Raw genomic sequence first — 23656 nt, 5'->3', positions numbered from 1 at the left:
CGGCACTCCGTGTACCCCCTTTCCGCAGCCCTGAACTGTCCCCACCATCGGCGAGCCTAGCGGGGCGCCGTGCATCTCTCGTCCCCACCATCGCCCATTCCACCCACGCCCCCATCCCTCTCTTCGGAGTTCCCGAGAGTCTTTCTTCCTTGCGAGTCGCCCTTCTCGTCTTCCGCGACGATATGTGTGTGTATGTGTTGTCTCGCGGCTCATTCTTTTTTTCTCTCTTTCTCTCTCTCTCTCTCTCTCTCTCTCTCTCTCTCTCTCTTTCTCTTTCCCCCAACCGAGTTCCTCTGCCTCGGTCCTTCCCGCGTTCTCTCCGTACGTCCAGCTGCCCGCGATTTCTTCGGAGCGACACGCGCTTGACGCACCGTCCGATTATTTGAAAGATATTCAGTAACGTGATGAAGTGTAATGCAGGTATCGCCAGATCGCGATTGCGAAACGTTTCGCAGGTGTATAAAATAATATGTAAATGATGTGATAATGAATCGAGAAAGTTTGGGTGACTTCGGAGAAGTGCTCAGTAAGTACAATCATGAAGTAGACGTATGATGAAAATGTGGGAGAATTTATAAAATTTTTTCGAGTGATATACGACTGATGATAACAAAAAAATATATACATAATAATAATTTTAATATTAATAATTATATTTAATGAACTTAATGAAATGTATTCCGACTTTTATTTCGATTTTTTAAATACTTCAATTTCTATTTGTTGGATGATTCAAACTGTATTACCAAACACTTACTATTAAGTTATTGTTAGAAAAAATATAATTTGAATAATCTTCATAAATAAAACTTATCATTTAAAATTCTCTCAACACACATAGTTGATTTGAAATAGGTGAGAAATAAAGTTTTCTTGTTTTCTCATAAATAGTGCGTTGTAATCGTTAAACTTGCGGAACAAGTGTGTTATATCATTTACGTAACAAATATATTTTGCGCTCATTATACGATGTGCTCTTTGATTCTCTATACGTAAAATGAGTCAGTAGGAACGTTTCCCTATCTGACAGTGATGCAGCGGCTTCTACTTAACCGACTTCCCGCTTCCCATAACATTTAGCCGCACAAAGTGCAACCTCGTGTTTCTTGAATTTTTATCTCCGATCGAACATTGATCGAATATCTCGATCTTCCGAAGCTCAGCTCCTCGAGCAATCGGCGTACTTACGAATTCCGACGCGTACACACGGCGTGTCGCGATTATATAATCCCATCGTAATGATCTCATTAAAGTTAGGCCGGTTAAGAGTAAAATTTACAAACAGTAATACGATTTACTTAATAATGATTTATTTCGCTCTTATGACGCCGTTTGCAGCCGTAAATTTCCTAGCGAAGACATTTATTACTACGCCGTAACCCGAGCCTATATACGATCTCTGCCATTTCCAAGATCTAGCGGTCCTAGTTACATTACTCCATTTTTGCATAATAAATTAGAGAGTTAAAGGTCCAACTAACGCTGACGCGAATAATTTCGCGCGCTCCAGCTTGAGTCTTTCATTAATAGACCGACAACAACGAAGGTCGATCACGGTCGGAGTTTGCCGGGAAAAATTTATTAATTTGATCGCCAATTTAAAGTCCACCGACACGCCGTCGTCGTTTTGCCTGGGACAGTCCCCGGTTCGCGTCGTATCGACGTCCTATCGAGAAGGCCACCAAATCCTCCGGGCCCTATCCCAACCCTTGTTAGCGCGAGAATGTAAATCAACTCGTAATAGCATGGCAGCCGGGGATTAAGCGACGCGCGGAGACGAGCAGAAGCACGGCGAGAAGGTACGAAGTACTGTCGACACGGCGACGACGACGTCGTCGGCGGCGGCAGCGACGGCGGCGGCGGCGGTGGCGGCGGCAGTAGGTGGAGGTGGGAAAGGGACTCCGGCCCCTTCCCCTTGTCCCGGAGCATTAGGAGTTCGGTAATAAATCTCGTTGAAAAAACGCTCGCGCGCACTCACACATATACACATACACGCACGCACACATACATGCATGCTTGCGTATTGAGGGTCTCAGGCACTTCTGCTCTCTTCTTCGCGTCTATCTCGTTCAGCTCGTACATCTGTGCTCTCCCGCCACAGTCGCGATGGGAAAGAGAAAGACGGAAGGGTGATCGAAGGGACGGGATGGGACAAAAGGCGGGGGAAGAGATCTCTGTCCGTCTTTCTTTCTCTTTCTCTCTCTCACTCCCTCTCTCTCTCTCTCTCTCTCTCTTTCGCTCTTTCTCTCCACACAGTGCGGCTTAGATCACCTCCCCGCCTCGCGCCATCCTCGTCGCGCACCGACGAGGTCGGCATGATCTATGCACGCCATGCGGAGGCGAGTGTCACGGTTTGCTTGATGCATTGGTCCTCACTTGACCCCTTACTCCCCCTCCTTCTTCCGTTCCGCCACCCTCCGCTCCACGCCATTCTTCCTCCTGTCGTTCCGCGGCTGCCCCCTCGCCCCCTCCGCCGTTCCGCGATCCAACCCTCTCGTCGTCATCGACCGTGGTGAAAGCAGCGCGTTCTCGTGGAAACCGAGTACACCCACGTGCACATAAGTCGGACGCGAGATGAGAGGCTCGTTGAAGGGTGACGGAAAGGAGAGAACGGGCCGCCGCGTAAGAGTGCACCCGCGGGCGCCGCGACGCGCGCGAGGAGAGAGCGATAGCGATTCAGAAGAAAGCGTGATTTATGGAATAATTTGAAATGCGATACATTTGAAAATGATAAGCTTGCATCGCCAGATACAGATGCTTTAAAATAACGAACAATAAAAGTGGATATTTTTTTCGTTCAATAATAAATACTTGTGTGCGATTAAATATGTAGTCATATGTTTGAGAAAAACAGAAATAGAAGCGTGAAATTTATTTATATAAAATAAAAGAGCAGTATATATATTTTCACGCCTTAATACAGAGGTTTCACATGACATTATTATTTCATTCGACCATATGTGACAATTCTCACACCGGTTTGCCTTCATATTTTTATCCAAGTAAATGATCAATAGTATCATCGCATTCTCCTCGTTCACTTCCAGCAGTCATGTGCGAAAATGCGGCGGAATCTCGATTTTTGGACGCGGAGAGCGTTTTCCGCGACATTGAAGTCGAAAGACCTTCGGGAGGCGGTTTTCGACTTTCGGCGAGTGAGGTCGAGAGGGCAGGCGGGTCCGGGAAGAGACTTGGCCCGGAGGGAGCGGTTGGAGGGAGGATCCGGCGCGAATAGTACGACGATGGTTACATTCTATGGATCAGAGAGCTCGATAGCGTGCCGAAGTCGAGGCGAACGGCAATAAATCCATTTTTCGTGAAGGGTCGGTCGAGGGGCGAGAGCGCGCCAGGGTCTGATTAGCAGCCTGACTCGGCCGTACAGGATGACAGCCGGTGAGTTATAATATTGCCCATCCATCTATTTATCTACTCCATCGCTCCTCTCTCCTCCACCCCGTCCCGCTTCGTCGTCTCGCCCCTTTTCGCGGCCGCCCCTCTCTCTCTCTCTCTCTCTCTCCCTCTTTCTCTCACCGCGTAAACGCTTCACGCTGCTCGAATATCGGAAACGGCCTGCAGGATTCTCTCTATATATACCGAAGAAGAGGATAAATATAAATTAACCGACGTCGCGCTGCACACGGGGGATACTCAGGACAAAGGGGTCGATTCCTGGCCGCTCCGATCCTGCGGAGATTCGCTGATCCTCCACGGGAGGGGCAATTGGGGACGATGCGCGATTTGTTGGTACGTACGGATTTGCGTGATCGCTGACACGTAAGAGTGATGGTTGGACTGTATTGTGTTCATATTAGTCTCTCGAAATACATTTTCAGAGTACGAACGCTGCCGCAAAATTGTGTGGAAACGTGAACGCTATTTTCAATTAAGACACGCCAGTGAATTTTGCAGTGTGCTTTTATCGAACGATATAAATGATGTAAATAATTATTTGTAGATTAAGAGGCAAGATATTTTTTTGAAAGTACGGAATCGTACTTGGCAAAACTCTTCAATATTCAGCAATATAATGCTGTCACAATGGGACTTCTTCTCGTCAAGTCTTCGCTACGGCAAAACCGGCTTCAAATTCGCCAAGGTATATCTTCGTAAAGGTCTTCGAAAAACATAACATACTATACATCACATTCAAAAAGCATTCAGTCACGCTACTCTCACGTGGCAATGAGAAATCGCGGTACAACAATAACGCTTCGAGTAACACTTAAATCACCGCGGCCACTGCCGTGCGTGGACCGGTGCGCGAGGCACGGGGTTACGGTAATCAAATATTCACGCGTTCGCCGTGCCATCGTTCCGCCATAAAACCGGTAGTCGTTCTGACGCGCCAAGAATTCGACGCGCGTTCGCGACAGTAGGAAGACGGAATTAAGCTCGTATGATAGCGCGCGAGGAGTGACCCCTCGCAAATCTTCCCGTTGAAGGCGAGCGGCGGGACACCTCTCTATACATTTTGAACTGGAAAGACGCGGCGTCCCGAACTTTCGACGGGAACCAGTTCATATATCTGAAGTATGGTCGCCATAAATAAGCGACCTGTCCGTTTGCTCTGTTCGCCCGGCCCTCCTCGCGGATCTCGCTCGCTCCCTCGCGTCTTTCTCGCACCACGCAGGCCGTCTCTCTTTCTCTTCCGCCGCCTCTTTCCCTCCGTCCGCTCCCGCCCCCCCCCCCTGAATTTCCTGCAGTCGTAATATCGGAGCCATGCGAGGAGCGAGCCAGTCGCCGAAGGAAGTATTTCACCAGCGCCAGGAAGAAGGAAAAATCACGGACCCTCTTCTCCCTCTCCTCCTTCCATCTCGTCGTCGTCCAACTCCTTCGAGTGATCGTGCGTGTCAACGGCATTGCAGAATGCATGGGAGGAGGGGGAGTGGAGTACGGGCCATCGGAGAAGGGGGGGAGGAGAAGGATAGAGAACCGCGACGGACTGTGTGCACGTTCTACGAAATCAATTCTTACGTCCGACATATTTCAGGTTGGCTGATCGTGACTGCACTTGCCACCGAGATCAATTCCCGTGATTGATTGACCGACTGGTTTGCTCGCTTTTTCTCTCTCTTACTCTCGCGCTCTTTCTCTCTTTTTTTCCTTGTCGCGTTTATCCCCACCTTCTTCATCTTTTCTGGCGTCGATACTTGCGCAATCATGATCGCCGACTATCGCGCAAATAATATGCGTTTACTGCTATCACCGTCGCGTTATTGATGCACATATTTGCTTATGCAAACTCGGAAAAAAATTGATCATAAAAATCGTAAAGTATTTTTACTGCACTGCTTCACACTTTTTGTGAAAACGCAAAGTGACGTGCATGGAAATTCAATCGGAGCAAGAAAATCATTAATTCTGTATAAAGCGGAATACATTGATTTTGTCATATTTTAATCCTTATATCAAAAGCATTTATTTTAAAGTATAGCGCACTAATCCCTTGATGACATCAATTAAATGATTAGCTATTAAAAAAATTAAAACGGAAAATAAATTTATAAGTGGATTTATGTGGATAATTTATCTATATCAATGAAAATGATCCGCATCAATTAGAACAATTTGCTCTACAATGACTTCATGACGAAATTTAATTAATGTCGGCAGAGTTAGTCGTGTCGCATCGACACAAGAAATGGAAGGACCGCCGCTATAGTTCGGGGCGATACATTGTGGTGCCCTCGTGACCGCAACGAACCGCAAAATGTGATCATAGTCGCAGAACGAGCCACGTAGACGCAAAGACAAACCCGTATTTGCGATGCGGTCGCATTTCTGTAGGCTGTTAGCGAGAGAACGATCGAACAGGCGCGCGGGAGCGAGCGGGAGAGCGAGCGAAGCGGAGCGGAGAGCGGGAGTGATTTATGCTAAGTCGCTGATGCTGGCGAAGCAGGGGCCCCGTGTACACGCTTGCCGGAGCGCGGCCATCTTGAGCTCCCCTCGTTTCTCCAGGGCCCTCGAACCGATTGACAGACCCGCGGTCGATCGCCGCTTAACGAACCTCCCCCCTTTCTTCCGCCACGCTCCTTCACGCTTTCTTGTTCGCCACTACCGGTGTCCTTTCCTCCTCCTCTTCTCCACCCTACGCTCTCTTTTTCTTTCTCTCTCTTTCTCTCTCTCTCTCTCTCTCTCTCTCTCTCTCTATCTCCCTCTCTACCCCTTCCTCCCTCCCCCAACAATGAGACACCTTCCATTCTCTTCGTCTTTTGCTTCTATCGTTCTCCTCCCGATTACTCCTGAGTTTCTGTTAGTCATCGTCCTCCTCGCAGCAGGAGGAAATTGATATTCGACTTTTTTACGGAGCCGCGCTGGCAATTGATGTTAACCTTTCGGCTTGAAAGCACGGATCGAGAATGATTTGTAGAAGTTAATTCCTGGACCAGCGTACCCACGCTTGCTTCTCGTCTACACTTCACCTTCCAAGTTACTCGAACGAATTCGGATTGAAAAACAGATATCGAATAGAATGCAGGTACACTTTCAAAACTCGCGGCTTTTACTTGGGATCAGAAATTGAAATCGATATTATTTCGATAAGAGAATTTCCGCTGCTATAGATTTGTCTAAAGTCTGGCAGAAAGTCGATGCATCTCAAAGCAAGCCTCTTCACTCGGCAAAATTTTGCGTTACGTTGATGACAGGCCGAAGAAATGACAACAATAGTGAAAACGCGTGAAAATCTAATTTATTTAAGAAAATCTGCATTCTTAATGTTAAACTAAAGCTGCAAGGTCGGAGGATACTCGCTTTGAAATGTCAATTTTTTTGTCAGTGTATAATAGGTACATCCGGTGTTAGATTTCACTTTTTCTTTCAAAAAGTAAAAGTAAAATCTATGCACGAACATTCGTCAAAGTATCTTGAAGCGTTAATACCTGCTTGGAATAACTTCCTGTAGAGCGACACAAAGGTCAGCAAAAATCATCACCTTTTATGACGCTTTTACGAATATTTACGACGTCTTGTAAAGATTCGTAATGCGGTCGGAGTCGCATTGTCACCTGCAAGCGCTACACGCAATTGAAAATGCTGATATCCCACAGACATATTTCACGGTCGGATCTTGCCGACAAGAGCCCTCAAATTTTTACAACGGCTACGCTTTGCATCGGATCCAGACGCCGCGGCGCGGATCCTCCCAATTGCACCCAGCTCGTAAATATTTGCCCCGGTGTCGGCGTAACTCTAGTTGCCGCTCGCCTCTCCTCGCCAGCAGCCTCTGACATGCCAGCGGCTGTTCCTTTCGCCCGCTTCAACTGAAAACCCGCGGCCGTCCGTTCTGATTTCTGTCCGTCAGCGTCGGTCAGATTTACGACGTCGCGCGAAGGGCCCCGGTTGCCGGAGCGGGCCCGGGGTGTCCTGGCGTAACAATGAAACCGTGCCATTTGTCACAGAGGCGCTTCCTCCGCTTCTAATAAACGTTCGTCCTACCGTCGTCGTGATGCGACATCGTCGTGCTGCACTGTGCGGCATGGATCGACCTTTGCTTTTGCTCCATCGTGATCTCTCGAAGAACCTCTTCGTCCCTGTCCCCTCTCCTTCCTATTCCTCTCTCTTTCTTTCTTCATCACGCTCCGATACCTCGTCCGGCGACTCTCCTCACCCACTCGTGCTTTCCGATGAAGAGAGAAAGAACCGGAGGATAGCACAGGAATCGCCGCAGTGGGACGGCGTGCCTACGTCCGTACTTTCACATACCGGCACAATGCACCAGACCATCGAAGAATTGTCATACAAATTGTCGCTTATTCAGCGACGATCCTAAAGCGACAATGTATCCGCGTGCAGGCCTACCGACCTGGTGCCTGCCTCGCCATGCGAGAAGGCACGATCATCGAGCAGTGTTCTCTTGTGAACGGCGAACACCGAGGACGTGAAAGCCGGAGAGAAAAGAGTATTGTACGAATATCATTCAGATAGGAAAATTTAATGTCCTCATTTATTTAAATAATCATTAGAATAACTATCTTTAAGCGAATAATTTATTTGGGTGATAATTATTCGTTATCTATAATATATGAATTATTTGTGTGTTATTCAAATGGATTTAACGTTTACTGTTTGTTCGAATAGCTTAGCGGTAACATCTGGAGTTAGTTGAAAAATTTGTATTTGTCTCCACAAGATTACTTCGCTCGGTCGTCAACAAAGTTGAAACATCAATACATCATGCGTCAATCGATAATGAGAACATTGTAATTTACAACGCGACTTTATCGCGAGTCGCACTGTGGAGGGAATCTGTCTCTTTGGACGGACGGAGGAATATTCTAATTAGGACGGCGTGAATTATGATCTTAAATGCGACGATAAAAACAAGCGTCGCATTTACCAGGATTTATGCGGCATAGAATTTATGTCGTATTGAGTGTGATCCAAGGACGGTACTTATTCATCATATATCCTATATGACGAAATTATTATTGCATTCAACAATATAAAAACACTTAATAATTGCTCATGCATAACCCAAGTATTAAAATCGTCGCGATTAAATATATGTAACGTTAAAGTATTCAAGAATTGACAACATTCACACAATCTAAGCTAGATTTTTTAATAATTAAATATTATTTAATTAAGCTTTTATTTTATTTAAGCTAAAAACAGTAACGCATAAAGCTTTTAAATTGTTTAGCAAATGTTACTGAATTTCGTATTTTTATACGCATGTGTTTTCTAAAAAAACATTTAATGTCGTCAAAATAAATATATATTTTTTCAAATAATAATAAATTACTAATTATTAAATAAAAAATTAACTATTTCTTTCTTATTTTTAATTTTCTTACTCTAATTACTTCTTTCTTATTTTTTTCAAAAACATTTTGCCCAAAATTGCTGATGTGCGAGCCTTGATTTAACCGCGATATTGGAAGAGAGTCGAACTGATTCGGTTTCGTGCAAAGACAATTTTCCCTGTTTTTCGGATAATCGCGAAATTACGAGACGCTAAATCAGCATCGTTTATCGATGCGCATGTACCGAATCAATGTGTATGACGGAGAGCACAGCCTCGTCATGCTGATTCTCCGAATCATTAAGACGCGACCTCGGTCATGTAACCCTCGTCGATGTCGTCGTCGTCGCGTATAACTCTTTCCACTATCGATCACAGCATCGTCGCTCGAAGTTCGCAACGACACTGCTTATCGTTTATCTCGTCACCGTGGATGCATCGGACAAATGCAAGGAACGTCAGGCTTGGCCGATGCTTAACCTTTCGAGCGCTTCAATGCTCTCGCCGAAAGCGTCACGAGCGCGACAGAATTCTTCTGGCGCCATGTCAAAGCTTCAATCGGAACAAAGTAAGCTCGAGGTATATATTTCTTGCATTATCGTAGAATGTCATGATGATGGTTTGCTTTTGAGCATTACATATAAGAAGTAAACTTTTCTTAAAATCTTTTTGCACTCATAATCGTATGTAATCTTCAAGATACAAATAGATAGAAAAATGTTATTTTTTAATTTAATTTTGCCGGATTTTACTTTTAAAATTTTTATTTAACTTTATAAAATTTTTATTAAGATATTTAATATATCATAAGGATATGAAGAAAAATAGCGTCGCAACGAAAAAATCATTTCAAAAGACGAACATTTTTACTTCGGATTAAGCATATTTGTGTCAACGTCTAACTCATCATTTGTGTTATCGTACACGTTACGGTTTACATAATATTCTACTAATATGCTATCTTAAAGAATATTTCCATACATAATGATGTGTATACCGAGTATTGCAAGAAACATCATCAAAACTTTTGTGATTGCTAAAGCGTCCACACAAAAATTAGAGCAGATTTTATTTTTGGTTGAAATAATATTTTTCTCAACAAATCGGTTTTAATATTTTAAGTAAAAACTATATGTGACCATTTAATATTTATCATTGATGAAAACCAGATTTAATCCGAATAAAAAAATTTTGATTTTTGGTTCCAAAAGAAATAATATGGTTTCAAACAATATTTGACCGAATATCTGTCAATTAACGATCGAAGTCTAACTCCATCATGTTTTATCATTACGATATATGTAATATTAAATGATAAAATAAAAAAAATAAAAATTATTGTAATAATAAAAGAATACTTTCAGTATACTCATAGAGATCTAAAACATAGAAGAATTGGAAGATTGCTTTCGTGTCAATAGCAAATACCACTGCGAAGAAATAAATTCATCCGATGACCACGGTTCTCTGACGCATGTAATAGACGAGACCCGTTTCGGCTTCGGAAATAACGAACGGTAGTTAGACTGCCATGGCTGACTGCCGTTTCATAGACGGACGGATCAGGTCATCTACGGTTCCCAGCCGCCAGTTTCTTTTTTCTCCCTAAACGTCACCGCCGATATTTATGGGGAGCCATAGGGCCGAGGGGTTCGACTCGCTATACGGCAAAGAGCAGAAGCAGGGCCCGCGTGTAATTCTGTCAGCGTCACGCTCTGCCTCGAAGGAGTCAGCGAGAAAGATGCAGAAGAAGGAAGGAGTTCGCAGAGGAGGTAAGATGCCCGAAAGAAAACGAGACACGTGGAAAAAGCGAGAGAGAGAGAGAGAGAAAGGGGGGAGGGAGATAAAGAAAGAAAGAAAAAAAAGGGTCACTGGAACATTTCCAGCAATGCTCCGGTGCTAGCAAATGAGAGGGCGTCTCGTGGTAAGACGTAACGTCGACCTCTGATATCACCAGTCAAGGTTATTGTCCATTGAGGTAACGCGGTAGCGTTAACCTCGCAAATTTACACGGCACTCTCTCGGTCGGGCGGTCCTTTAGTATCTTCTTTACAACCGGCCGGGATTACGTGGCACGCGAGCTTGCATTAGTTAGCACGTGAATGGAGCCCGCTGTCAATGGGCGGGATTGTCAATGGGCGGCATTGTCAATCCACCTGGCAACTGCTAACTACGAAACGTTGCGAATGGATCAGCTGGATTTCGAATTCGAGTCTTGCAATCATTTTACAATGGAAACGAGAGTAATGTGTGACTAATCTTGTCGAGAATTACTCGCGCATATTAGTCGAAGTAAAAGCTAATTAAATGATGTCTCTAAAAATGTATCTCGCAATTGCGCCGTAAACAGCTATTCAATAGAAATCGTTATTTCAATTAAAAATCAATAAATACTAATTTATGTTAATTATTGATAAAGAGAGAATTATTAATTCTTCTTTCTTTAGCATGGGAAAAGTTTTATTATATTTACTTGAAATAAAACCGCAAGCGATTTGTGTGTATGTATATGTATAGCGCAAAGCTCACCAAGTTTCTTCCACATCCGTCTTTTCGCTGACTCGATATCATCGCGCGAGTGAAACAAGTGCCTGCGCGGGCCAGGCAAGTATATAAGATTACTTCTTTCACGGCCCGACCAAGTTCATGCAACCCTCTTAACTTACGGGGCTGGAAAAGTCCGTCGGACAGGTAGAACGAGGTCGGAGGAATGAGCGTTACGCATTATCCCAAGCTGATTAGCCACCCAAAACGTTGAAGCCTCCTGTTCCGTGCAGTAATCACGATACGTTCCGAAACACGCGAGCACCCAGTTTAGATCGTGTCGATATTCGCCGTAAGAAAACACGGGGCGAGACGAACTTTTCGAGACGACCTCGTTCAAAGCGAGAGGCTTTCGCTAGTTTCTACAGAAATCTTATACGACGGTTTCGAAGCGCGCACTTCGAGGAGGTCCAAGGAGCCGAGAGATTTATCGCCCGCCTCTTATTATAGGTATGAGAAACGAGTTGCACACCGTGGGTGGGTTAACTAAATGTCGCGATGACGGAATCGTCACCGTGGCATCTTTCCACGCGGGAGAAACCCGTCTTCCCGAAACACACGCTGCTTCTGCAGGAATAATGCGCCGCTATTAAATTGCAGTCGCTGCAAGCCAGACATTTGTCTTGTCGTGAATCGCGCAAAGTATACCGCGCACTTGCCAGCTGAGTTACCGTTAAAAGGATCATTCGTATAATTATTTTATAAATTACATATCTAAATTACACCAATAATGTGATATTTAATTAAAAGTAATATTTTTTATTACTTTATGTGTGTATTACGCGTATTTATTTTTAACAAAATACTCAGAAATGTTAGGCGGCGTGATATATTTGTACAGGCAAATTAATTTAATTGAGTACAAGTTTTAGTCGCAATCCATACTTTTTCGCGTTATGAAACATTCTTCTTAACAAGCAACGGCATCTTTTTTCGATTTGTGGGGCAACGGGTCATATCACGAAACGCGATGACATATGCTAATTCACATTTCCCGAGTTCTCGAGGTCCGTTTTAATTATTAAGTGGGTGGGCATGAGAAGGCCGTCACGTTTACAGCAGAGAAAGTATCCGAGAGAGGAAAAGGATATTCCGATGAAAATATCGTAAAACGTTTTATAACCGGCATAAACAGCGAACGAGAGTGAGAGCGACCCTCGGCTATGTATTGGTGCCACTCACAAACGCACATACGTACATCTATAAACTGGAAGCAGATACGTGTCGAGTAATACTTTGTGACGGCTGTACTGTGTCAACTTTTGTATCTCATTATTAATTCAGCAAGCCTCCCAAACTCGCCGTTACTTTCGACGAGTTAAATTTTCCAATAAACGCTCTACCGAATTCCGAACTTCGGCTTTCCTCTCATCGTTTTGCAATTGGCGAAAAAAGTGCAATAAAAGGGAATTCTGACATTTAATGCTACGGAAATTTAATCACTTGTTTATCCAAAGGAAGAACAATGAATCGTTTTATAAAAAACTGATCAAGAAATTATTTCTTGTCATGATTTATATTAAAATATTCGATAATCCAAACTGCGTTAAAAATACCATAATCGTGTCCTTTTGAGAAACGTTTATCAAAATCTCAGGTGTTCTCTGAAATTGTTGTGGTATCATCAATTTGAGGGTCTTAATTATTGCGGGTAATTATTGAGAATAACGCGGTAAACCGGTGCGATAAAATTGCATTAGCGATTTCGAAAGACATTAATGGACATTACACACGTTGACGCTCTCTCGAAAATACACGCGTCCTATGTATATATGTCATCACCAGTCGAAAATCTCGTGTATCAGCCCACCTCCTGCCGGTGAAATATTATTTTTAATATTTCCCGTGTATCGTTGCGAGAATTCGGGCCATTAATTAATTTCGAGCCACTGTGTACCGTTTTGAATGGGAACTGTCAGGCGAGCGCCATCGCGCGCGAAAAATTACCGTGCGTAGTCGCGACGTCGATTTCCGCCCGCGCGAAAACAAACAGAAATCCGGCGATCTATCCTGATGCGACACTTATTTGGCGGAATTGTCCCGTCGCGTCGAATTATTCGAGACTAATTCTGTCGCGCGGCCGCGCGCAAATTGCGCGTAAACATTTTTCCGTGGAACCGGCCAACCTAGTCGTGGATACAAGGTGCGTGCACCATGAAGATTGTCGCTGGGTCCGATCGGGCGCGAGGGAGCGCTGGTCCGGCCGGTTATACGATATCGTAAAAGAAATCACATGAGAGAAAGAGAGAGCGGATGGATGGACGTGCGTACGGACCGATCAGGTTTAGGCAGCTGTCTGCAACCACGTCACTCAAGCTCACCGTCGGCCTCGCAGTGGAATGAATGCCTTTCATTATGAACGTTATCGCCTGCCCAATCTCCACAACCCTTCCTGCCTCCTTCGAGCTGCTCTCTTTTCTCCGATTCTCCGTAGGCTCTTCGCCCACCTCCTCATTTTAGTCCGAAGCCTCTCCTTGCGCGATAGGCATGAAGGAGCAAGCGCGAGTATACGTGATAAAGCGAACGAAGAGAAGAAAACAATGCCTATACGCGGCCTAAAGGGTGAAAAGAGAGCGGCGGGGATGCGGTGGATTATTATCGTTCAACGGAATGAACCTCTCTTGTACCTGATCGCGGGATTTATCGTGGGTAAACCTACTGAGTTTTTCTGTCCTCTCAACAACCCTGCTGCTCGAGGCGCGATGATTAACCAGCGTGAAATGCAAAGAAGGAGCGGAAAGACTGTGTAGTCTTGCTTAAATAGCGTTGGTTGTGTGAGTTAAATAATCGTGTACGATATGTGTCGGATTATAACTTTATAAAAAATATCTTACTAAATTTCTTAACAATTAAAAATTAGTAAAAATTTAGTAATAATTTTTAAATCAAACAAAGATTGCAAACATAATATTATAGAAAATATAAATATAAACGTCTATAGGTGATGAGCATAAAATATGCGAGTTTTGACTAGCAGGCGCTTAGGCCGCGATTTAAGTGCAATCGAAAAAACAATACATTTCAATCTGGAAACTGACGAAGTATGAAGGCTTCTGAATAGAGAGATTTCTAACTTTGATCTCACATTGATTGGTCGATCGGTCAAGTGTTTCGATCGAGAAGAAAGATTAGAATCATAGCGATGCGTGTTAACACGTAGCATACATGTTGCGCGGTTCGATGTGGAAATAGATTTATGTAGAAGTCATGCTATTGCAATTATTCCTGTGCGATCGCAACACTGTTTGAAGTCTTTATCCTGAGAGCATGGGAGTTATCTTATCAAATATCTCATATTTTAACATTTGCATCGTGATCCTTCGTAAATTGTCAAAAATTATTCAAGTGCGAAAATGGATTTATGCGAAAGTTGTATCACGGTATAATTTATCTCACGCAATCGCAACGTTGTTTGAAGTCTTCATCTTCCTGGCGCTTTATCGGCTATCTTATATTTCAATATTTATGTCATAATTTTTCATATAGGCACCAGAAACGGCAGAAAAAAATCGATATTATCGAATTGTACGCCGTGTCGGTTGTACGTTACCACGGACCTGCTCGTACATCACATTCAATATCTCCGTTCCAGCTCGTACGAAAATGTTCCGGCGTGCATTGTTTGCGCGGCGTGCCGGTCCCACTTTAATCATCCCCGACGAAAACAGCCGCGAGATAAAAACCACCTCTCGCAGATTGAACGGCGCACGGCTGCGCCACTGTCAGCGGCTCATTATCGTCGAATGAATAATTGAGTTATAATACGCCCGTCCCAGATTACACCGGCTCTCTTACGCTACCTCCGTTGATCGCCGATTACCGGTTCGTTAGCAATGCCCCGGCACTCTCGCCGCGCGATCACGGCTCACTCGTGCCCGAGCACGACTCTTACGAGGTGCCAAGCGAATTTTTTTCATGTCAACCGTTGGGATTAGCGAGGCGAGGTGAAGTGCGACGACGCGAGGCGCGGCATAGCGAACGGTTTTAATCGCAATGGTGACCTATCGGTATCCCAAGATTGATAGCTCGTCCAATGAAAGAGTATTCTTTATAATTCTCGATGTGCGAACGTACGCTAGAGAAGAAGGTCAATCGCGCCTATGAGAGCGCGGTAGGCGTGTTGCACGAAATTTGCATGTTAATTTATTCCGCGCGATCCGCGCCGTATCTACATATGCGTGCTCGCCGCTCTGCTGACGTTTCTTTTACGTTGCTACACCTCTTCTCTCTCTTTTCCTCTTTCTCTCTCTATCTCGATCGGTTGCTCGTAAGAATTTGCCCGCATTGACCACACCGTTAGACGCGGCGCAATGTTCTCGTGAGAGCGGAAACCGATCGACCAGCGTGCGGAAGTATCGGTTGCGACCTCGTTAGCCGGAAACAATTTAACAGGCGTGGGTGGCGCGTTGATTTCTGAAGTGCGACTTACCGGGCACCTGCGGTCGTCTTGGCGCAATTTAACTCTTTGTAAACTAAGACGCGTTAAAGTACTTTATTCTTTTATGATATGTCGTACTGGCCATTTTTCAAATATATAATATATTAAAATTTAAAAAAAAAGGATTTGTTTTTTAGACTTTTTTCGATTAAAATAAAATTTTATTCATATCATATAATAGCTCTCCAATACGATTTATGCGTTAAACAATGACACCGCTTCACTGAATCCCTTTTTGCATTTTTAAAAATAATCATTCCGCACACAGGAAAATGTGCTGACTTTTAACTTTGGAATATTGAAATACTTTGCGTGCTGCTGATGACAATTAAAATCGCCTTCTACTGTTCACGTCAGTTTTTAATTTCTGCGAATATTCATAGAGCGTGGTGCTGTTTCGTCGTCAGTAAACAGCCAATAGGCTTCACGCGCAGATAGAGATACCAATTTTAAACTGTCAAAAGAATTGCGTCCGCCTACCGCGCTCCCAAAAATATGATATGGTTGGCACAACAATCGATTCACAATCGAGTTTAATTCTTGTCACAACATAACTGGTCGAGCATCGTTTAGGAAGAGTTGAACTTCATCTCGCCATCAACGCGAATATATGCTCCCGCTTGCTAATATCACCGGTAATTAACCGGTCCGTTATCTTTCGCGATCAAGTGTCCTCACTTACGAAAACCAGTTCTTCTCGGATCCTCGCCCGTTGCGCTGCAATCATCATCGACCGAGTTCATCTTTCGGCGGCGCGAATTTCAACGTTCATTTCAGCAATGTAAATGCAACGATATCGGTTGGACGTGCGAGCCGTGACAGACCGGACACTTTGACACGCGGCTTCCTAATGATCAGTAAGCTGCCTACCGGAGAAAAAGACGGCTTTCAATGCCGATACGATAGGCCGTTTGATCGACACATCGTCGTCTCACCTTCGAGACTCAGTCGATCAGGGATTTTCTCTTCTCCGGATCGAGCTTGGAACGTCAGCCAATCGGCATTCGACGCTTATTGTATGCACTCGTCTCTCGACTATACTCGCCGACTCAACTTGTTTCACGGATTATCTCCAGCATGGCATTCACAACTGACTCGTGTTAAGAAGTGTCCTATCACTTCCGCGACAAGAGATGGTTATCGTTTGAAATCGTTGGTTGCGGGATTATTATCGAATAAGTCTCGAAAGTGTTCGACTATATAAGTAATATTTTTTTAAATATTATAGAAATTGTATATAGATTAATCGGATTAATCAGAAATTAATACTACGTATTCGTTTAGAAAAATATTATACCTACGGCGATAATTTGCCAATCATTGAATATTATCCACGCTACTAGCTGCAGTTTAATATGATGTGATCCGATGCATGAAATCAGTTAATCAGCGTTCGAAGTTACAGCCGATCAATGAACTTCGTCGACAATCAATCAATTAAAGCTTTATACTTTTCTAGATTTATAAGAGGCAAAAGTTCAAGTCTTTCCTTTCTGACACTAAATGTGTTAATTACGTGAGAATATTGACTTTCAAGAGTCATTACGCAATTGCAATAATAGTTGAAGCGACAAATTAACAAAAAAGCTGTACTGTATTTTTACGTAAAGTTATATTGCTGCAGATTCCGATAAACATCGAAGTATTATAAAAAAAATCAAAATTACAAAAATAAAGTTTTTGATATCTGTTTTTACTTGTTTTTACTTGTAAAAACAGGAAAAAATTAAATGGAATACAAAGAGAATGACATGTGCGCACGAATAATTCAGAAATTAACAGAGAACATTACTCTGTCCTAATTTTTCATCATCGTAAATTCACGTTACATGACTAGTCGCAGATCTCTCGCGATGATCGCGCGAGTGCGCAAAGCCAATTGGCTGCGTTTCTTGCGGCACACCGTCACTTCGAGCAATTGACTTTGATCCGTCCGTGTGCGCGCGTAACATTGAACGCAATTATGGTCAATTTACAATGCCCCCCTCCACGAATCGTGCCGTCCGCCGGCCGGCCCGGTAATCGCCTGTAGGTGGATAGGACCGCGTATCGATTGCTTCGGGATTTCATCCGATACTCCGAACGCAACCAATTAACGCGCCAGCACGCGAATACAGCGTGGGCGTGCATGCTGCGTTTGCGAACGCAACCGCGGATGTTACGATTTTTCATGGAAAGCGACGGCTCGTTTAGCGTTGCTCGCGACTGAATTGGTCATCTGACGTGAATGTTATTCGACTGATTGTAAACTAGAAGTTACAATAAGAAAATATAAGTTTAAGACAAAAAAACGCATCACTGCCCATAAATATTTTTTGTTTTATCTCTCAAGGGTTAATATAATGAATAAAGGTTAATATAATAAGATGTAAATTTATTATGACAATGAAATTTTAATTTCTTCGAGTTGTGTAACTACTTTGAATAAGAGAGCAATAACTGTATATTTTTAATTAAAATAAGCACATTAATATTTTGACAATCTTTTAATCATATGTGCATTATTCTAAGCTATTTAATTCATCGAATCCCGGTGATTTTAGAATATTACACAAAATTAGCTCCCTCGCGTTCAAACGTGAATCATCTGTTCAAATCATCGAACAAAAGCCATGGAAGAAATGGCCATCGTCGCGACACCTGCCATCTCATCTTCGACGTAGCTCCACAATCATCCACGCACGACCATCACAAGCCACAAAAATCTATCGGTCGAACGCGGCGATTTGTAATTTTCATCTTGACTCCTTCAGTCACGGTATCGACGGATCCGAGAGCTCTCAAAGCTCACCGGATCGTGGTGTGAGCGCGTGAGGCGCGCTCGCGCGCTACTCTACCCGGTGCGCGTGTGATAGTGCGACGGCGTGGCGGGGCCGCGTCGTCGAATTGCCGGCGTCGAGCGTATAGGCCGTTTCGTGCCCAGTCACCGTTAAAACCCGCGGATTCGAGTGGACGTGACTCTCCGTATAATATTACATCCTATTAGGGACCGGAGTAACTGCCGGGCGAAACGCGACAGCGGACGATAAACGGAAGGGGCAGTGCCTCAAGATGCGTGCCACCCAGCCGTCACATGTGGAATAATATGACGTTCCGCGGCTAACATACGACCCCGCTATCCGCCTATTTAGCGTGCATTACGGTTCGGATACCTGCATTATGCGTCCGCCGAGCGCCGGTATATACTCGAATACTCGAGTACTCGCGACCACCGCGTACGCCGACGTTCAATTACTTTTGCTCTCACGTTCCCACCATCGTGTCGTGCCGATCGTGCCGATTAGGCTTCCTCGACCCTCCGACGCCGCCGTAGACCCTCCAAACAACGAGCACCGTGCACCTTAACGCGTCTACGTGATTGTTAACAGATGTATAAATCAAGAAATCTTTTTCAAATATATAAATTCTGAAACTTTTAGATTCTGAGAACGAGAATAATATTTCTGATACTTCATTCTGTGTATTATTTATATAAATTCTCTCCTTGATTACGTGATTTTTATTTAACGAAAATTTAATAATTTCTTAAAAAATGATTAATTTTTTTCATAAGAACATCATAAAGGTTAACCAAAGCTAAAAAGATTCTGGCGTTCAGACCTTCCCCTTTAGATTCGCAAACTGATGTTCGTCGATTACGTCCATTTTCACCCCGTTGCCTTCGGTCCTATGCGGGGGCGACCGCGTTGTTTACCAACCGAAGTTCCGTGGCATACATCGTGTATTCAAAGGGTTAAGTAATAATCCACAGCAAAAGCGAAAGCGTTACACGCTGTTATGGGAATCTATCAATCTCGGAAATTAGATATCGCGTGAATATTCAGTAAACATAAAAATCTACTGCTATTTAATATTGCTTATAATTTCAGATATAATTAATCTCATATTTTATTATTATTTATCATCTTTCAGATTGCTCTAACAAAAAAAAAATATTCTGTTCTTTAATGTACGAGTATATTTGCAGCTTTGCGCGCATTATGGTAATGAATTATCGTATACCAGTCGTCGCGAATATCTATCTTTCTCGCGCTGCGATTTTTGATCCACGTGGCGCGCCCTGTCTGTCTGAGGAAACTTGAAGGAAAAGCGAAAGGAACGAGTGGTAGGCGAGAGACGGTTTCGCGCTCTTTCGAAGGATAGACGGGCGGGGTGGATCGTACTGAAGGAAAATTTCGACTATAAATAGCAGTGTATTCTAAACGAGGTACAGAGAGCGCATTGGATCTAAATTATGAATTTCATCAGCGGCAGTCTGCCGTTTCATTCCGCGTTTTAGCCTCCCCTGACGGCCCCTCGCCCCTGCCTTGTCTCTCCTACATCCTCCTCTTCATCTTGTCTTGCACGAGCCGGCTGGCCGTTGCCGCGTCGCTTCCCCTCGCCACCGCCCCCTCCTCGCAATTCCCGCTGCCCCCGCGCGATACCTTTTAGCGCGGGCACGGGAGATGAAAAGTTCTGGCGAAGACATAAAAATGCGGCGCTGCATTTCCCTTTTAAAATAACGCCCTTTGCTCCTTTTTCAGTTTATTATTATCAAGTTGTGCAGCCTGCATTCTCCGTTCTCGGCCTCCACCGCTCGTCCCTCGTCCATCCTTCCGATCTCTCTCTCTCTCTCTCTCTCTCACTCATCCTCCCCGCGCCGACCACTGAAGATACCAGCGGCACCTTAGGTATGTATAACGCGCTAAAACTACCCCACCGCTCGCCTCCTTTATCCCCCTTCTACTGCCACCCTTGCGCGGGCCGTAGAACTGTATTCGTAACTTCGCGTTTAGGAAGTTTCCGTTATGAGAATTAACGCTTCGTGTTTACCTAAGTACGAACGGAAGGCTGTCGTTGCGAGGCGCACCCGCACAGTCGTTTTTTTTGAAAACGATGGATATCGATCGGTCGCGATAATTTCACAAGTTTTTTGTTTCACAATTTAACATTGTACTTGTAGCGACTCGCTTACTGAAACTATATGTATAATCGGATTTTTATAAGAATACTTCAATTACAAGATTTAAAAAATATCTATACCGTCACCTAAGATTAATATTAATTAAATATTTCTTTATAGAAGACTTTATAGAAGATTGCTTTCAAATAAAATATTATTTGTGGAATCAAAATGATGTAATCGTCAAAATGACATTCTTTCTCATAAATAACATTTGAGTCTTCAAGACTTTAAGTTAATTGCAACTTTAACTTAACAAAGTTTTAATTGGAAACTTTATTGCCAAGTGATCTAATGTTAAAAACTCTTATTGTCTTGGGAAATATATGGTTGATGAGGAAATTAATTAGTTTGGAAAAATGGACACGATTATAAAAATGTTAAATTTTTCATACACTTCAATCTCGACACTTTCTAAATTATCTAATCCGTAAGTGCTATTGTTTCTGCAAACTCTGAATTTCTCGAAAATTTCTACACATTCGCGAGCTTCGCATCGTTGGACACAATACGCTGCCCGACTTCATGCGCAGTTGAAAATAATTGTAACAGACTGGAGAGCGAGCATTCCGGAAAAATTTCTCTGCTCTGCGTGAAAGCCGCCATGGCTTTACTTGCAGGCCTACATCATCGTGAATCATCCACGATCAGCTTCTACCTGTACGTGTTTGATATAAATAAGTGAGTCGAGGGAACGATGAAGAGGAGATGAAAGAAGAAGACGATGAAGAGAAGGTTTTTTGGGCAGTCGCAGACATCGCGTCCACCTTTCCAATAAATAACGAGATAATCTCCAGTGAAATCAGGCGAGTTATGTCCGCCATAAAGATTGACCCACGTTGTGGATACGCACAGGTAAGACCGCGCGTATGCTCGCGCATACACACACACACCAACTCGAATGATTTACCGATGATTATCGAGCATTCCTGATTTTCTGAGACAGCGAAGTAAAGGGAGAAGGCGATCCTCTTTATCTCTCCCGTGGAAGAATTTTGAATGAAACAGAAGGCAGCATCACGTTCCCGTTTCATGACAGATTGAAAGACGACGTTGTAGGCAGATAGCACCGCGGGATAGAGGCGCATCGTTTCGTCGGAAATTTAGGGAAGTGAATTCTTAATAGCCGACGTTTAAGCTTCGCTTCGCAAACTGCTATTCTCGTCGGGCATATTTTTCGCTGTTTGCGATGATATCCAGAAATGTATTGCCCGCGCGAAAGTGAATCGTTCGTATATTCCTGTTCCACTTTTAAGTCCCCAAACGTGTTCCGCTGCATTTAACGATGTATTTATATTACGCTTGATAAGAAATTATATTGCTTAGACATTCATTACAATAATAATAAATCTCGGGAACGCGTATTTCGACATAATAATAAAGTAGAAAGTTGATCATACGACTGTAGCGTTAGGCCTCTTTCTTAAGTAGAATGTGTTAAGCTCTTTTGCAATCTATCATTATGCAAGATTTGTAATAAATGCTTGTAGCACGCAAATAAAACAAATAAACGAATGTAAGAAAAATTATTTTTAATAATATAGGTTGCGATGTTAATCTAGCCGAATTTGCGAGATTTGCTAATTTACTCAAATAATCAAATACAATAGCAAGTGCAATGAATTATAATAATTAATAATCACACTTATTATAGTGTAATGTGATAATGATAGCAAATTATAATACGCAATCATGCATTCAATGAGATTCGACTATATGATTTCCCAATTTCCAAACACAAACTGATCGAAACTCTACTTCATTTCGAAAACCAGTTAACAATAAAATCAAAAACATCTCAATTAGCGTTGAACGGAAAAAGCCGAAATTGAATTGCCATATAATTAAATTACATCTATCGTAATATATTCCTCGTTTTACGAATTAATATATTTACATAAATTAAAAATCAAAAAGTCAAATCACAAAAATTAAAAGTCAGAAATAGATGATGGAAAAGATTCAGATCTCCAATGGACTTAAATACAAGTTAAAAAAGTAGCACTCTATAGAGAAGAAATTCGATACAGCCAAATTATATTCACAAAGAGCTCGCAAATTAAGCTCAAAGGCTGCATTGATACCATGCAGCCGCCGTCCAAACTTCTCGCACGGTCTGCGAGACTCGAGACAAAGGGTGATCTCGTCAGTGACGCGACCTTGAATCTTATGACGACCGTGTGACGCGAGGAAGCTGGCCCCCGGCTGGTGTCCAGAGTTACGCGCTGCGCGGTAAACCTATTTATAGGCGCCCCGACAAAAACACGAATGACGACGGCGGGACGCGAAGTGCCTCCTTTAGACTTCGGAAGAGGCTGGAGATTGTACGAGAAGGAGATGAAGAGCTGGAAGAGAGGAGGAAGACGGCGTGGAGAACGAAAGTGGGACGAGAGAAGGAGAGAGAAAGAGAGAGAGAAGGAGGTGGAAGCGGAGAACTCGATCGGGCGCGACGCATGCGAAAAGAGGAAAGAAACTGTCGATCAAACGTCGCGAACGTCCGAGGCGTCTGTCTGGAACGAAGACGTCTCCATCAACCGTCAGATCGAGCAACACGCTTCTCGCTTCTCTCATTTTTATTATCGCTCCAGGAGCGTACCGACTCTCGGCGCCTGCAGTATGGACGATAATCAAGTAAAATAGTATTGAGTCACACAATTGATGCATTCGTTATGCATCCTGAAGGCTTAACTTGTTGAAAAAGTAACAGCGAATTCGGATACTTTTTTATATTTTAATATAATTCAAACGGCAATCTATTAGTGAAAAATATTCGCTTTAATAATAAATTTTTATTTCAAATTATATATATTTCAAAATTTTTCAATAATTTTTTGTGTTCTGTATATATTTAAAATTCTAATCCTTTTAAAAAGTTTCTTCTCACTTAACCATACAAAGCGATCTATTTTCTGAAATTTTCCAGAATATACGAAACAGTCGGTAAACGATGTTCACGTTTCTCTTTCCCGCGTACATGAAGAGAGCA

At 43.3% G+C, this 23656-nt stretch overlaps 1 protein-coding gene across 5 annotated transcripts in view; it reads right to left on the bottom strand.

Annotated features, from left to right (window-relative positions):
• Nucleotides 1-23656, bottom strand: part of tio (tiptop) — a 143253-nt gene that overhangs the window by 82216 nt on the left and 37381 nt on the right. The window lies entirely within an intron of this gene.

The sequence above is a fragment of the Linepithema humile genome, chromosome 5, assembly GCF_040581485.1.
Source record: "Linepithema humile isolate Giens D197 chromosome 5, Lhum_UNIL_v1.0, whole genome shotgun sequence".
Classification (NCBI taxonomy): domain Eukaryota; kingdom Metazoa; phylum Arthropoda; class Insecta; order Hymenoptera; family Formicidae; genus Linepithema; species Linepithema humile.
The sequence above is the reverse complement of the archived record's forward strand: the minus strand, read 5'-3'. Positions and strand labels throughout refer to the sequence as shown.